This window comes from Glycine soja, chromosome 7, assembly GCF_004193775.1.
Source record: "Glycine soja cultivar W05 chromosome 7, ASM419377v2, whole genome shotgun sequence".
NCBI lineage: Eukaryota > Viridiplantae > Streptophyta > Magnoliopsida > Fabales > Fabaceae > Glycine > Glycine soja.
In genome coordinates this window covers 43,049,714-43,056,484 of record NC_041008.1, presented here as the reverse complement: position 1 = coordinate 43,056,484, position 6,771 = coordinate 43,049,714, and positions in this window count along the sequence as shown.

The window sequence follows — 6,771 nt, the reverse complement described above, 5'->3', positions numbered from 1 at the left end:
TACGGACAAGCAATTGGTTAGTTTAACTAAATGAAAAGGAAGTTAATGGCAGAGATTCCATGCAAAAGCTACACCTTCCCATCCTTTTCTAAGCAAACCCTCCTTTTTCTATGCAATTCTCTTTCTGACCATGGCCATATGACCATATATTTTAACTTATTTTACTTCTGTCTTTTGTTCTAAGTCACATCTATCATATTTTTGTATTCAATTATGTTTGAATGGAATATAATTATTATGGGTGACAAAACATTTTATTCAAATAATTAATGTAATCATATATCCTGGACTTAAATTTAAGATTATTGATTAAACTAAAAATCTCATCCTAATTGACCTATACACTTCTCATTAACTAAGTTTCACTTGCTTTAAGGAGAGTGGATCCAAAAATGTAGGTAAAAAAACGTAATTAGTAAAAGTTTGTGATCGTGTGGGTACTTATTTGTTGCTCACGCGCACTGACATGTTAGGGTTTTAAATGTTGGGAGGGTATTTTGACATCGCACAGTCTTCTTTGTGAATTGCGTGGAGGGTTGAAATTTTACTTTCATAAAGAAATGTTCGGAAACTTTATATTGTATTTGTCCCTATGTGAAACTGAAATCTCTTTATAGAGTCCCACTTAGTGGGATGTTCCACAGTGGTAATGCTTTAATTTGAATGCTATATGCGCAAGAGCAAGGTCAATTTTGGGTTAATCAAAATTGGGAGAAAGGCTCTTCGTTCCTTCTAGTGCTCTATAGTCATTGCAAGATACTCCGTACGACTATGTGATAATCACTTTTAGCAACATCCCACATGGGGTTGGAAAAACAGGGGGCTGCGGAGATATTTCCATAGTTTAATTTATGACTTGTCACCATTATTATTATTAGGTTAAATTTGTAATTTTGGTTTTTTTATAATTTTAAATTTAGAATTTTGATCATCTATTTTTAAATGAAAACATTTAATTATTTTATTTTTTATAATAAATAATTTTGATAATTTTGTTGATAGTTTAAAATTAATTGTTAATTTTGATGTGACATATTAATATTATTGTAATACTTATATAAGATGTTAACATGACACATGTAATAATGAATTAAATTAAATAAAAAAATATTTTATTAAAAACTAAACTCATGATCTTTTATTTAAAAATAAAATAATAAATCACTACAGCATCTATTTTGTTTAGTTAATTTTTTATAAATACAATTTTACTTATATAATCAGTAAATAGTTATTAATTTTTTAAGAATATATAAAGATTTATAAGTTAAAATAAAATATTTAATATTTAAATATATTTAATATTAATTTTACATGCATTTATTTTTATTATAAAATTTTATTTTAATATAAATTAATAAATTATTATATATAATTTTATTATTATTTTATTATAATTTTTTAAAAAATTTCATAAATTAATATATAGATTATTTTAAAATTTATTTTTTGTCATTTATACATATTTCGTAAATTGAAAATAATATTTAAATAATGTAAATATTTAAAATTTATTACTTATTGTAATCACAATAAAAATTTGTATTATTTATATATAAAATAATTTTACATAATTTTTATAAACTACAGAGAATAATTTTTACGAATAATTTACATATTAATTTATATAAGTTTTTGATTTATAGAATCGGTATTATAAAACTTATTTACAAAATAAATATTTATAGTTAAATCCAAAATATTAACATGTAAGTTTTCTAAAAAATTAAATATTAAAATTTTATTAATTTAAAATTAAAATATAAATAATTTACATATTAAAATAAATTTACGTAATTTGTATGATTTACCTGATGGAATTATATTGATTTATATGATTTGATAAAAAAATTATAAATTAAAATAAATTTCAAAATAAATTATGCATTAATTTATGAAATTTAATTATAAACTAGTAAAATTAAAATGTGTAAACTATTCAAATATATATATATATATATATAAATAAAATAAAAAAATATTTGTACATGAAATATTTTTAATTTATAAATTTTCATAATTCGAAAAAAATTAATAATTTTTAATTAATGATACATACAAAATAATATTGATAAATTTAAATAAACAAAATAATTATTTTAAGATTTATTATCTTATCTTTCAATAAAAGATCATTAATTCAATTCTTACCTAGACTTTTTATTTTTTTTACATTATTTAATTTCTTATCACATAAGTGACATGTTAACTGCCTACATGAGCGTCATATCATCATCATTAATACGTCACATTTATCCAAAAAAAAAAAAAACAGAAGACTAAATATTTTTATTTAAAAATAAAGGATCAAAATTATAAATTTAAATTTATAGGAACCAAAATTATAATTTAGTTTTATTATTAATGCCAAATTGTCTCTACTTTTTGTGTGATTACTTAATCAAATTTTTTTATCCAAATAATACAAATAAAATAAAAATTTACCTTCTCACCTTTTTTTTTTTTTTTACATTAAGGACTTGGTTATTGAGGAACCGATTTCTTAAGGTGATATATTTTTTTTCTTCAAATCAATCTTACTACATTCCATTGGTTCTTAGGAAACGGATGCCGGAAGGCCTTTTTTTAAAGAAAAAAAATATAGTTGAGAATGTGTTTTTGTTTTTTATTTTTTTTTTACTTATTTCAGTTTTTTTTTTTAAAAAAATAGCTTTCTAATTTTTTGTTACCCTCTGTTTTAAAAAAAAGTATGTGTTTGATTTTGTTTTTTTAACTTTTTGTTACAACTTTTTTAAAAAAAAATTGAGTGTTTTTTTGTTTAAATTTTTTTAGTTTACTAATTTATATACATATATATATATATATATATATATATATATATATTAATTTATAATTTATCTACACTTATGTAAAAACTTGAATATAAAATAATTTTTTTTTTTTACGTTATGGAATTGGCTCTTGAGGAACCAATTTATTAACGTGTTATATTTTTTTTTTTTTCAAATCAACCTTACTACATTGCATTGGTTCCTAGTTTCAAGTGATGTCGTAAGGCCTTTTCTTTATAAAAAAACATAGTTGAGAATGTTATTTTGTTTTCCATTTTTTAATTTTTTTTTACCTATTTCAGTTTTTTTTTTAAAAAATAGTTTTCTAATTTTTTGTCACCCTTTGTTTTAAAAAAAGTATGTGTTTGATTTTGTTTTTATTATTTTTTTGTTACAACTTTTTTTAAAAAAATTGAGTGTTTTTTTGTTTAAATCTTTTTAGTTTACTAATTTGTATATATATATATATATATATATATATATATATATATATATATTAATTTTAAAAATATAATTTATCTACACTTATGTAAAAACTTGAATATAAAATACATTTTTAAATTGCTTAATAGATCAAGTTAAACTTTTAAGTAGATTAAATCAAAACTAAAAATAAAATCTATAACGAATTATAGACCAAACTTAATCCTTATATTTTTTATACCTACTTATTAACATTTTTTTAAATGTTTATTTTGTTATCATATCATAAATCCTATTGTTCTTACCAAAATTTGGAACCGTGACACGTCAGGATAGATGTGGCTGAATGGGATTCCGAACTTCACACGTCGGCTTTGAGAGGTATATTTGACAAGAGGGGGGACCTACAAAATAAAAAACTCTCACACTCAAGTAAGAATATGATCAGTTAGGAAAGAAAAACAAGTATATGCTGTAGTGGAGCTCGTATGAGCGAAAGAAAGAGGGGCACATGCTTGTTGTCGTGTTGAGTGTGTGCACAAGTCATATATGATTGTCATGTAGAAGGATTCGATGGGACATGTATTTATAGTAGTTTGAGTGTGGTTGTCGGTCCTTATTTGTAGGGGCTATTGTAGCCTTGTAGATAATTCCCAGCTTATAGATAATAACCCAGAGCTTAGAGATAATGTTAGAGATAAAACATTTGAATTATAGATAAAGGTAGAAGAAAATTGTACCTTGTAGATAATGTGATGTTATAGATAATTTAATATCTGCCAATAGATAATATATTCAAATATATTTGAATATTAGTTATGTTAGAGATAACCTGTTTGTTAGGGAGTCTAGCTGTTAAGGGTCAGGCGCCCGTGCTCCTATAACAAGGCTATCGTGGAGGGTTGACACGTGTCTCTGAGTGCCAAGTAGGATGCCACATAGATTTTCGTGGGTCCTGAACAGTACATAAGCCCCCCAAGCTCTGAGCTGGCTTGCGAGCAAGAGAGGTTGTCTAGTGTTGAAGTAGATTGTCCCATGTTGAGGGAGTTTGTCTAGTGTTTGAGGTAGTAGTCTTGACAAGTAGAGGGTGATGAGTTTTTCAAGCCCCCAAGTATGGATGAGTGTTGTCCTATGTTAGGTGTGTCAAGTGTGAGAGTTGCGGGTCGATGTGGCTTGTCAAGCCCCTGAGCCTAGACATGTGTTGTCCGGGCTGCTTTTGTCAAGTTGTCCGTGATGGACGTGTCTTTGGCGTGTCAGGTAAGCTAAGTCATCGGATTTGACAACTCTACCCTTTTTCTGACCGTTGGAGAGTGCATTGAAGACAACACGTAACGACTATCTGTTGTAAAAGGGGCATGCAACACACGCGCAATACTCTTGCATATGTGTCTCATGCAAAGTGGGCACGTACTAGAGTAACGGTCGGGCATGAGTTGAACGTTATGGTGCGAAATTATAGGGCATCTCTTTAGCTCCCGTCAATTACCGAAAAGTCCACCACCCCTATAAATTGAGTAGACATTTGATTTCGAGTTACTGTTCATTGTCTTCTCACTTCCTTGCTTTCTTGATCTCTTGTGCTTTCTGGTTTTCGGTTTCCCTATTTCCTCCACTCACTATATAAAGGTACTTCCGTCCACCATAATGTCTTCTTTTCTGTCGAATTTTGTAATCGGTCTGGGTGGTAGTGATTCTGGGGGCTCGATGAGAAATCCATCATGGATCGAGAGGTCATCTTGATAGGCGGTTCCTCGTTTGAGGATACTCACCGAGGTGCCTCTGATAATGAGTTCTCCTTTTCGGAGAGGGTGAGGACCTTGCGCCAAACTGGTGGGGGCACTTCTCGCCCTCGCGAAAAAGCCAGCCTTCTGCTACTACCGAGGAGCTAGTCCCAGTTACTATGATCCTCCCCCCTTCTGCTTCTAGAGTGCGAGGAGAGCTAGCGGCGACAAAGATATGAGGTCGTCCCCTCGTGTACGACCTAGTATGAGTGTTGGGTCGTCGTCATTCATCCCGGGCGTTGCTGGCTGTGAATGGGTGAGGGACGACGTGCTGAAGTACAAGTCTTGTCTGACATTGTGTTTTCTAAATTTTTTAAAAATTCTTTAATTTTTTCTCATGTTTTTATTAAATCATATCATATGGCATTGCCGAGCTGATGCTCCAAATTAGTCTTACAATTGTTCTTCAACATATTTATCATGGAGACATTTTGATATGCTAGCCGTTTTAGATTTTTACTTCATAGTTTAGTCTTTTGTAAATAATATACTAATAACATATCTAACAACAATAACATCAATACAATTAAATATGTATTTCATTGTTTATAAAATTTTAAAATATGAATAATGATTGATATCATTGTAGCTAAGCATAGACTGTTATTTTATAAAATATATTATATATTTCAATCATATTAATTTTGATTCTAATTATATAAGTTTTTCATCGTTACAATTATACCATGTAAGTATTTATGGTAATTATTATCGTTATTATTATTTATTTTTTCTCTTCTATATTTTTTTATTATCGTTGTTACAATTATACAATCTTATATCCATTTAATGTTTATCTTAACCATCATTTATACATTTTTTTTAAAAATAGTTATATATAAATATAAGATTAAATACCTTTTTAATTTTTTTATTTTTTGAGTTTAATTTGGATTTCTAAATTTTTTTAAAAATACTTTGATTTATTTTCATGTTTTTATTAACTCATTTATCATATGAAATAGTCAAGTTGATGCTCCAATTTAGTCTGATAATTATTTTTCAATATATTTATCACTAATTCATTTAAATATGTTGGTAGTGTTAGATTCTTTCTTCATACTTTAGTCTTTTGTAAATAATATTATATATGTCAATCATATTAGTTTTGTTTTTTATTTAATAAGTTTTATACGATTACAATTAAATATATACAATTATATTATACATCTAATTTTACAACTTACTCGTGCGTATATAGGATACTGTATTGTTATCTTATGAAAGAAAAAATATTCACTCACTTAGTTTTGAAAAATGTTGGGTAACACCACATTGTTTACAATAGTTGAAGAAAGAGTTGAAGAAAGACATAGTGAAAATGAGCCCGGAAGACTTTTTCTAATCAAAAAGTTTGCAACCTGGCAAAATTATCTTTAAGTTTCATTGATCATCATTTAATTATGCTTTGTTTTGGTTATGATTATAAATTAAGTACAATGTAATTGTGTCATATGTCAATTTTTATAAATAAACAATTTTTATGTGATCAGAATTTTACTACAAACAATATTTTTAAATTTAAATACTTTATTAATTGATAGTTTATTATATAATATCTATTTTATTTTGTTTGACCTTCAAATCAATTTAAAAGTATTATCATAAATTTTTCAGTCTACATTCATTTTTGTTTGTTCTCATTTATTTCATTTCCAATTGAATACATGATAATACTATTCAATATTATAATCATACGAATGTAATTATACTTGCACCGGCTTACCCCTGCGTACGCACCTGAACTAGTTCTATTATAAAGTTACCTTACCATT